Raw genomic sequence first — 10,683 nt, 5'->3', positions numbered from 1 at the left:
GCAGATAATAAGAGACAGAGGTGGGATTCAAACCCAAGTTTGTTGACCCCAACATCGTTGCTCCCAACCCTACAGTCCACAGCATGCGTCTTCCCACTCAGATCGAAGTACCCCAAGACCTTGGGGCAGCCCCAGAACAATGAGGCCTTGTCTCAATATCTGTCCCCAGTCAAGGATCCTTCTTAGCTGAGGCAACCTCGCCCCTGCCACCAGCACATAGAGAAATCAGTTTTCCCACGTGCAGGTTTCTGATGTGACAAGGCAATGTGTCAACACTGGCTGCCCAACTCCCAGGGCAGGTAGTCCTGGCTCCTGCCTTCGTCTTGCCCTGTTCATGGTTCCAGAAGGTGGGGAGAAGCTGGGAAGGCAGTGTGTGGAAGCCTAGGAGGGTGAGAGCAGGGCCTCAGGTACCACCCCAGCCACACACATTCCTTCCAGAGCCCAAGTGGGTGATGACATGAAGACCGCAGCTGGGCGAGGAGGCAGGGCTCCAACCAGAATCCATAATCTAGCGCTGTCTGATGACCCAAGTCAGATCGCCAAAATCTCTGAGCCCCAGGTTTTCCTGTCAGTATAACGGGAACATCTATCTTTGTGTTGTTATTGTGAAATTACTGATAACAAATGTTGAGACACTGCCAGGTAGATCTGAAACCTTCAAAACATGGGTTGTGATAAGAAAGTAAATTCTGGAGCCAGGCACTTAGATTCTGATTCCTGCAAGTTACTTAATACACTTAAACTTGGTTAACTCAAAAATAGAATGACAATAGCAATAGCACCTATCTTACAGGGTTGCTGTAAGGATTAAATAAAATGAGGCATATAGAACCTGGCACTAAGCTTTAGCTACTATTACCATAACCATAAATTACTAAAAAGCCTAGAAGCAATGGCATCTCAATAGTAGGAAACATACTAGCATCCATATACTGTTCTCTAAGAGCCATTTCCTACTAAGAGATGCCAGAACTTCTCAGAGCAATAGCCAATTCCAGATTTCAGGCAAGAAAAGTACCAGGTGTACCTAGAACACTTTGCTATTCCAGAAAGCCAGGTGGTCAGCCATTGGAGATAACGTTAAAAGCACACAGGGGACCACTTGAAGTAGTTCCCATTGACCAAATTTGGGACAGTAAATCCATCAAAAACAATATCGATGTAAAAGATTATAAAGCATTGAATTAAAAAAAAATCTGTAAGTCCATAAAGATACCCAAAACAGAGTGAGAGACTGGAATTTGCCACCCAGCATCATAATAATTGACTTGAGCAAGAATCATCAAAGGATGTTAAGACCAATCATGAAGGTTGTTAGGGAGCAGAATATTTACATGATCTTAAAGTGACACTCCACAAGTTTCTCATCAACTACTGTTGAAAGGAAGGAAGGAAGGGAGGAAGGAAAAGGAGGAGAGGGAAGGAAAGAGAAGAAAGAAACTCAAAATGGAGTTGCTTGTGCTAAGCTCCATGTCAGAAAATCAGGATTTAATCACTAACCTAATTGAAGTTTCAGCTCCCCCAGGAATGTAACCTTTAACCAATCAACTTGGAATTACCTTCTCAGCACTGCTGAGGTAGTCTATCTGATAGACACCCACCTGTCCCCAAAGGAAGGTGACCTTGCTTGAAACAATCCACTTTTTGCTAGAAAGACTTCCTTGCTCTGCCTCCTTCTGCCTATGAAAGTCTTCCATTCTGATAGCTTCTTGAGCTCCTTTCTATCTACCAGGTGGGATGCTGCCTCATTCATGAAGTGTTGAATAAAGCCAATTATGTTCTTATGATTTACTCAGTTGAATTTTGTTTCTTAACACTATAAAATGTAAAAGATGCCTTTCGCATGAACAGATTTGGCATCAAAAGTTAGCATTACTAATAATGATGTTAGTATCACTGTGGACCTCCTGGGTGTTTCTCTGGGTGGGAGAGAGAGCTACCAAATGTGACAAAGTGTCAGTCGGTGAATCCAGATGAAGGACATGTTTGTTGTACTATTCTTTCAACATTTCTGTAGGTATAAATGTGGCTTAAGTAAAATGTGTGTGAGTGTGTGGTGGACGTGATGGGAAGCACTGGGGTGGGGTGAGGGTTGGAGCTGTGTTGGCCATGGATCTCCCTGACTCTTGTTATGAGCACAGAAAGGCAATGATTTCAAGACAAGAGAAGCCAACCATTGGACCTAGCACCCAGGAGGACTGCTTGTAGCATTCCCAAATACTTCCAATGGGAGCAGAAGGCGAGCTCTGGAGGCAGTGAAAGGAGAGACCAGAGGCCCGCAGAGTAGTACACATGCCCAGCGTTCACCGGGCATTGGTTCAGCTTTCTGATTTGACAACACTCCCAACTGTACAAGTCCACATTATTCAAAGGCGAGTCAAACCATCCCCTTCTCAGAGCTCCTTTTCCACTACTGTTACGGCAAGTGGTCTCCATCCATTGCTCAACCCACCTTCCTTGTCTGAATCCTTTCTGTCTTGAAACTGGCCGTCAAGTTCCAAGTCACTCACTCTCCTTCCCTTACTTCCTCTAGGCTGTACCTTCTTGGCCTCCTTTGCTCACTGCTCTTATTAAAAATGCTCCCCCGAGTGCCTGGATGGCTCAGCTGATTAAGCATCCCACTCTTGATTTTGGCTCAGGTCATCCTCTCACTGGTGAGATTGAGCCCAAAGTTGGGCTCTTCACTGACAGTGAGAGGCCTGCTTGAGATTCTCTCTCTGCCCCTCCCCTACTCATGCTCACATACATGCATGCACATGTATACATGCTCTCTGACTCCCTCAAAATAAATAAACAAGCTTTAAAAAAGTTTAAAACAAAATGCTCCCCATTATCCAAGGATCAGACCTGGGGGTCCCATCATCTCACTTCACACAGTTTCCTTGGGCAATCTCGTCTTCACGCAGAGCCCCCATGTGTTGTCTGCCCCCAGATCTGTATCTATAGTCCCAGTTGGCATCCTGCATCCAGACACGGCTCTCAGCTCTCTGTTGGACATCTCCATTCACACACCCTCTAGTCACCTTCAATGTAACCAACCCCAATTATTGAGACATGCTGTCCTGGTTAAGGGTTACTCTATCCAGCTGGTCTTCTGACATACAGGAGTCTTCCTAATCCTTCCACCTCATCCATTCCCTAAATCCCACCAGAGACCAAATCCTGTTGATTCCACCTCCTGAGTACGGCCCATATCCATCCCTCCTTTCCTGCCTTAGGGCAGACTCATACTGGTTTCCCAGTGGATTACCGAAGCAGCTTGCACCTGGCTGCAGGCGTTCAGTCTTGCTTCTTACAAAATAGCTTCCTGCTGCCCTCACTATGATCTTAGACTATAAACCTGACTCTGCGGCTTTGCTGTGGAGCCCAAGGTCCTTCTATAGTTAGACTCAGGATCTGGTACTTCTCTCATTCTGGTCATAATGTGCTATTCACAGAACTCCAATATGATATTGTGATTTATAATAAGAAATATATATTTGGTCTTTGTCTATTCCTGACAGAATTCTTAGACCTTTGGAATTTCCTAAGTGATCAGAGTGATGAAGGCTGTCTTTGGTTGTGTGAGTGATGTGACTTTTGGAAGGCCCACGGGTCAATTAAGGATGGAGGCTGGTCCTCAGAAAAACCAACCTTGTCACCAGAGAGTTGGAACTTTCAGCCTTACCCTCAGCTCCTGGTAAGGGCAGGGTGGCTGGGGGTTGACTCCATTCTCAATGGTCAATGATCAATCATGCCTGTCAATGATTTAATCAAAAATGCTTATGTACTGAAACCTCCATACAAACACAAATGGACAGGTTTTGGAGACCTTCCAGGTGGGGGGAACCAGAATGCGTCCACATGCTGCCTTCTCAGACCCCAATCTCCACAGGGACTCCTTTGTTCAGGATCCCCTATGTCTGTCTTCCTCTGTCTTCTTTTTTTGTAATTTTAAAATGTTTTTTATTTATTTTTGAGGGACAGAGAGAGACAGCATGAGCAAGGGAGGGTCAGAGAGAGGGAGGTACAGAATCTGAAGACACTCTCCAGGTTCTGAGCTGTCAGCATACAGCCCTATGCGGGGCTCGAACCCATGAACTGTGAGATCATGACCTGAGCTGAAGCTGGATGCTTAACCGCCTGAGCCACCCAGGTGCCCCTGTCTTCATCTGTCTTAATTTATATCCTTTATTTTTCTTTCTAATAATCCAGCAATCTAGTAGGGAAACCAGCTTCCTGAGTTCTGTGAGACACTCTAGAAAATCAATTGAACCCAAGGTGGGGCAGGGGGCGGGGGGGTTCAAAGGAACCTCTGATTTATAGCCAGTTAATCAGAAGCATGAGAAACATCCTGAACCTATGTTTGGTCTCTGAATCCGGGGCGGGGTGCGTGGGTGGGGGCAGTCTTCTGGAACTGAGCCCATAACTTGTAGGACCTGATGCCAACTCCAGGTAGAGGGGTCAGGACAGAGCTGAACATGGGTCATCCAGCTGGTGCTGGAGAATTGCTCGGGAGAGGAACCCCCTGCACACACATCGGAATTGGTGTGAGAATCTCGTGCAAACCTTCCTTGCTCTCTCCCACCTCCTGGCTCTCCCTGTGTGTCCTGTCTACGGTGCTCATGGCTACAAGGATGCCTGCTCATCCTTCCAGACTCCGCGCACACATCTTGCCCAGACTGCCACCCGGCCAGCTGGACACCGCCTCTGCAGTGCTCCCATGGCAACCCGGATGCCATTCTAGCACATCCTGTGCTGCACCGTATTCGAAGAATTTCCTTCTGTGTCTGGTGTCCGCTGGGCTCACTGGAAGCTGGGAAGGTCTCTCACTCACTGTCTCTGGGGCCTATCATTGTGGTTGATGTTGTAAATACTTAATTGCTTCGAGAAATCAATCTGCAGAACTCTCAGAGTCCTAAAACATTTAGAACTGGAAGGCAACCCGCAGGATGCCTCGTCCCACACCCTCCTTTTCACCCAAAAAACTGTGAGCCTGAGCGGCGGGAAATCCAGGTTCCGGAAAGAGCAGGTGATCCGTCGCAGGTTCCCTTCTCATCGGCATCTGGGTTTGCACACACACCTGGCCCCAGGCCGCTTTGGACTCCTGGCCTGGCCCGATTTCTTCCATACCTTTGCCTCTTAGCGTGTGGCTGGCTGGCGTGTGTGACGGAGTGCGCTCACGGCAAGACCCTCTGCCAAGCTCAAAGGGTATCTCCGGGATGGACGTTCCGTTCAAGCATTGTTTTATACCCTCTCAGCCTTATCGGGGTTGTTAAGCCGTTTGGTATCCCTGGCAACCTGGTAGCAGCTCCCTGAGGTTTTAACCCCAAAAGGGCAGTTCCCAGGGAAAAAGAGAGCAATCAGTCCTCACCGGGTGCTGCCGTCATGGGCTCAGCCTTTCAGGGGACTTTTCGGCATGCCACTGGGTCAGCCCAGGGAGTGGAGGCTTTGGTGGGAAAGAAGGGCAGGCCTAAGGAGAACACTGGCTGTGTAAGACTGGAGCCTTTTTTCTAGCTATGAAAATAGATGTCTGCGCTCTGAAGTCTATTTTCCCGCTGAGTGCTTCTGCAGAAAAATCCACACGTTTCTCCACAGGCCCAGATGCAGGTTAATCTTGAAGCTGCTTAGCCAAAGAGACCGGAGGTCCAGTCAGTGATTTCCAGACATGTTCAAGAATGCCCCCAAGCCCCCTTCCAGAGGTCAACGTCAGCCCACCGCCTTGGCACAGAGCCACAGGGGTGCCGCCAAGCCAGTGCCTGCAAAGCTCCCCTGTGCTGTAGCAGCCTCTTTCTGTGGCTTCCTTTGAAACCTTGCCCTTGAATTCAGTTTCTGGATTCTGTAAGCCCCCAGATGGAGGATGTCAGAAGTAAGGATTTTACAGGGTCTCCATTCATAGATCACCGGGCCATTTCCATGTGGGTGCTGTGTTCCTCACTTGAAAAGGAATGTCTCCATGAGTCACCAAACGCGTTCCCCTGGAGGCGGTTGGGCGGGGCGGGTTCTGCTGCCCTCAGAGGTCTCTACACCTGAGGAGGGAAAGGAAAAGGATGTTCTGAGCCTCCAGGGCAAGCAGATGTGCTCTTCAGGCCAGGGAGTGGCCAGGGAGTTTGCTGTGTTTCAGTGTGTTGTCGGCAGGGAGGTGCGCAGGGCACAGAGGACCACCCAACGTGGAGGCACAGCAGGGACGGAGCTTAGCGCTGCGCACCCTCCGTAGTGACTCCCAGCCGCGGGGCTGTGAACAAGGTGCACGCCCTGCATATTTCCCAGGGCGCCACACTCCATGGCCAGGTCTGCGGGTCTCGGGGGTTTCCCTGGCTTTCATTCCCTGAACCCGAATTCTGCAGGACTTGGAAAGCGTTCACGTACTTCTGGGTGCTCACTTCGAGCACTCCGGGTGGCCTGCAGCCCCTTCCCTTCTCTACTTAGGCTTCCTGCCTGTGGTTTCTAAGGCTGTTGTCCTGAGGCTGTGGCTGAGGGTCAAGGGCATTGCCCTGTTGCCTCTGTGGAGGGCACTGAGCCCCATGAGCAGATGACGCTGTATCCCTGTGGATGCATCCAAACCTCATTACACCCTGAGCCCCCTGCCTAGGGGTTTCCCTCACCTTCCCCTTTCCTTGTAGCTTGCTTTTTATAATGTTTATTTATTTATTTTGAGAGAGAGAGCGAGAGCGCAAACACCTGTGAGTGGGGGAGGGGTAGGAAGAGAGGGATAGAAGGAGTCCCAAGCAGCCTCTGTGTTGTCAGGGCAGGGCCCAATGCGGGGCTCAAACTTATGAACTGTGGGATCAGGATCTGAGTCAAGATCAAGAGTTGGAGGTTTCACTGACTGAGCCACCCCCCCAGAACCCCCAGCTTGTTTTTTTATTTATGCGTTCTCCACCCTTCACCCTCCTCCCAACAAAGGCTCTGCCTTGGCCCTAAGGTATGTAAGGACGGGGCCGGGGGACCTGTGGCCAGGGGGCCCTGTAGCAGCCAACACTCTTCCTCACTGGGGTGCTGGCGAGGGGCCTCAGGCCCTCCTGGCGGGCAGTTCTGACAGCGCTAGATCCTCCCTTGAATGCTTACTCTTAAATCGGACCCTGTATTAGTAATAGAACCGCAAAACAACAGTGGCTTAACCCACATAGATGTTTGTGTCTCTCTTACATCCCCAACTCCACAAAGACTGTTGGTTGGTGCGTCCTGGGCAGTTAACAGGGACCAAAAGGGACCAAGGATCCTTCCGTCTTGTAGCTCTGCTACATGTGATCTGTTCCTAAGGTCTCCTTGGGTGTCTGTATTCCCTTGGGTGGCTGTATCATCACAGAATGGACACAGCCCCTCATTTTTAAGGGCCCTCCCTGGAAATTGTAGCCACCAGTTCTGCTTATAATTCCCTTGGCCAGAACTTGGTAATATGACCCGGCTGAAAGAAAAGCTGGAAAATGCAGTCTTTCTTTCAAGTGGACTTTGGCCAACAAAAAAGTGGGGTGAGTTCTAAAAGGAGAGGAGAAAGAATAGTCTCTACCGCAGACCTCCACTCCTCATATACATGTGTACTGATGCCCGGAAGAAAGTAGAAGATCTACATGGATAGCCAGTTTGAGAATTATCATGGGGGCTCCTTCACAGCCTATTTTGATGAAAACCCTGTCCCTTCCCCTCCCCCACAACCAGGTCATGTTCCCCCAGGTGCAGTTTGCAATCCACCTGCCTCAAAACACCTTGGCCTCCTTGTCAGTTCAGATTCTTGAGCCCAACACCAGGCTCCCTGGATTTGAATCACTGGGGGTGAGTCTTAGAATGTGAAATTTGTACACACTTTCTAGGTCATTCTTATGCACAGTAAAATTTCATGTCCACTATTCAGTGTGTCTCACAGAGTTTAGAAGAAACCTCTGAGGCTGCTGGCTGTAGAATATACCAGAACTAACACTAATTACCGAGGTGCAAGGGGAAGGGCATTAGGAGATCATTGGCGGTGCCGCTTACGAAACCTCTGACCCAGCCTCGAGGTAGTGGCCCAAGACCTTCAAAGACAGGCTTGCTACCTTCTGGTCACCGAGTAAAAATCAGTAGTCATTGCAGGGACAATGGCCTTCCCACAGCGGTGAAGGCAGGCGGCAGCCTCAGTGGTGAGGCCATGGAAGAGGGGTGAGGGGAGCAACATCACAGAAGCACTACCCACCTCCCTGGGACCCTCTCAGAAATGAAGAGGCAGAAAAAACAAGAACTCAAATCCCAAGCACTAAGAGCTTCATGGAGCTAAGGCTCAGGAAACAAAGACTTGATGTCCTATGAGGACTCCCAATGGGGACAGAGCTAGCAAGTGTTGTGGGGGCTGGGGGAGCATTTTTAGCGGTCACAGGGATGGGAGCTAGTTAGTGGCATGTAGACCCCGGCAATGCCGGGCATCCAGAAATGGAGAGACAGTCCTACTCAGTGAAGAGTTTTCTTGAGTCCCTTGGCACATTCAAGTTTAGTGTCCTGAGCTTGTAAATAAACTCTATTTTACATAAGTTACCAAAACACACATGAAATATTTTTTGGACTATTTAAATACTCAGCTGGCCCTCAAACAACACAAGGTTAGGGGTACCAACCTCTGCACAGTCAAAAATCTGCGTGTTAAGTTTTGACGACCTCCAGATCTAACTATTAATAGCCTACTGTTGACCAAAAGCCTTACCAATAACATAAGCAATCAATTAATATATAGTTCGTATGCTCTCTCTGTTATATACGCTGTATTCTTAAAGTAAGCTGAAGAAAAGAAAATGTTACTAAGAATATCATAAAGAAGAAAAAATAGTTTTACAGTACTATACTGTATTTATATATATTTTAAAAATCCAGATATACGTGAACCCAGGCATTTCAAATCTGTGTTGTTCAAGAGTCACCTGTGTTCTGAAAATTTTAGGAATGCAACTACCAGGTTTTTTCCAGAACTCTGTCAACAGTTGGTCACACTTTTGGAAACGCTCGCAACTCCGTTCACGGCATTTGACCTGCCATTGGAGAAAAGTGAGTCTGCCCCTGTTGTCACACCCACAGGGATCCGATGGATACGCTCCAGCTTGGGAGTCCCTCGTTAGGCCATCTAGGGAGACACGACAGCATTTACACCATTGAGGTGTAATATTTTATTACAGGTTACGTGCCTTTCAGTTTTTCTTTAGAGATACATGTGGATTTTTAAAAATCCCATGAATTTAATTTCAGGAGAATAAAGAAGAGTTACCAAGTATTTGCCATAAAAGGGGCTGCCTGGTGTGGGGGGAGACCGTGGCGGACGCTGTCTGCGGCGGTGTGTTGCCAGTGCCGGTGGGGGCGGGGCGTCGCTGTGGGCTTCGTGCCCACCTCCAGCCCATTTACAGGCGCGGGCGCCACCCGCTGGCTGCTGTCGGCGGACTCCGTGGTGGGTCCTCGGCACCAATCCACTCTCCAAACTTCCCTTGGTCAGCGTGGCCCCTGTGGCTTCGGTGTTGTGGGTGCAGACTCTCTCAGGAGGACCCTTGACAATATGACACAGTCCTTTTGTCACCAGGGACATTCCACCACACTTGCTTTAGTCTTGTTTTGGCCCAAGGACATTTCAATATGGGCAGAAACCACAGAGCTTTCAGCGAGGCTTATTATCAGGTAACACATGAGGCAGACCTTCCGAACCGATGTCTGGGCCACACTTAGACTCACGCCAGGCGAATCCTCCCACCCTCCAGGCCGCAGGGGGCTTTGGGATCAGGGGTGGCCTCAAGGTCAGGAAGATCTGTGCCGATTTCTTGGTAATAAAAATCTGTGTTTTACATGTTTTTGTGGGTCTTTCTGTAGAGAATGGCAACCCCAAATGACCTAATTAAAATTATTTCCTCAGATTTTCCTGTTTTACCCCAAACCCAGAGGAAATAAGGCAAGAACCAGGTACCACCATGACTGACCCCAGATGAGTGGAAAGTACCCGGAAGCCTCCACAGAGGTGAAGTGACAGGCTCTTCCTTGACTTTGGATGATGCTGAAAGCCAGGGGGCCCTGTGTGAGCCATGAAAGCTCAGGGTTCAGTCCCGGCTGCACTGTTGGAATCCTCTAGAAAAGTCGAATACTTGGGTCCTCCACGAAGATTCTGATTCCACTGGTCTGTGGTGTAGTCTGAGCACTGGTGTTTTGTTAAATCCTCCTCGGTGATTCCGAACCTCTGCTGCTCCACTCCCAACAGCTCTTTCCAACATGCCTATATTCTGGCGTCGCCCATTTCTTTAGCTCCAGGGAGAAGGCTTGGGTGATTAATTGCCAGGCAAAACCATTTATTACCCTTTAATAAGATGAATTTGTGTCACCAACAATAAGTCATCCTGTCTGCCCCTCGTCTGTTCCTGAAAAATCTCTGTGTGTCATCCCTTCCTTCCCTTCAAACTGATGTTCTGGTAAGTCTCCATTTTTTTAAAGGCATCCTGGTCATCCTGGTGATCAGAATGGGGGTTTTGCTGCTGCTGCTGCTGCTGCTGCTGCTGCTGCTGCTGCTGCTGTTGTGTTTTGGTTGCTGCTGTTGGAAAGAGAACAAATGGCCAGTACATTATATTTCACCCAAGGAGATTTTGCAGAGCTGAGGCCGCTGGTCCAGGTCTTGACTCTGGGCAGGACAGCCCCCCAGAGCCAGGAGCAGACGGTGGGCACTGGTGTTGGTAAAGTCCAGGGAAGGCATCCTTCAACTCTTAAGAAATT

Source organism: Suricata suricatta, chromosome 4, assembly GCF_006229205.1.
Source record: "Suricata suricatta isolate VVHF042 chromosome 4, meerkat_22Aug2017_6uvM2_HiC, whole genome shotgun sequence".
Classification (NCBI taxonomy): domain Eukaryota; kingdom Metazoa; phylum Chordata; class Mammalia; order Carnivora; family Herpestidae; genus Suricata; species Suricata suricatta.
This window is presented reverse-complemented; position numbering follows the sequence as displayed.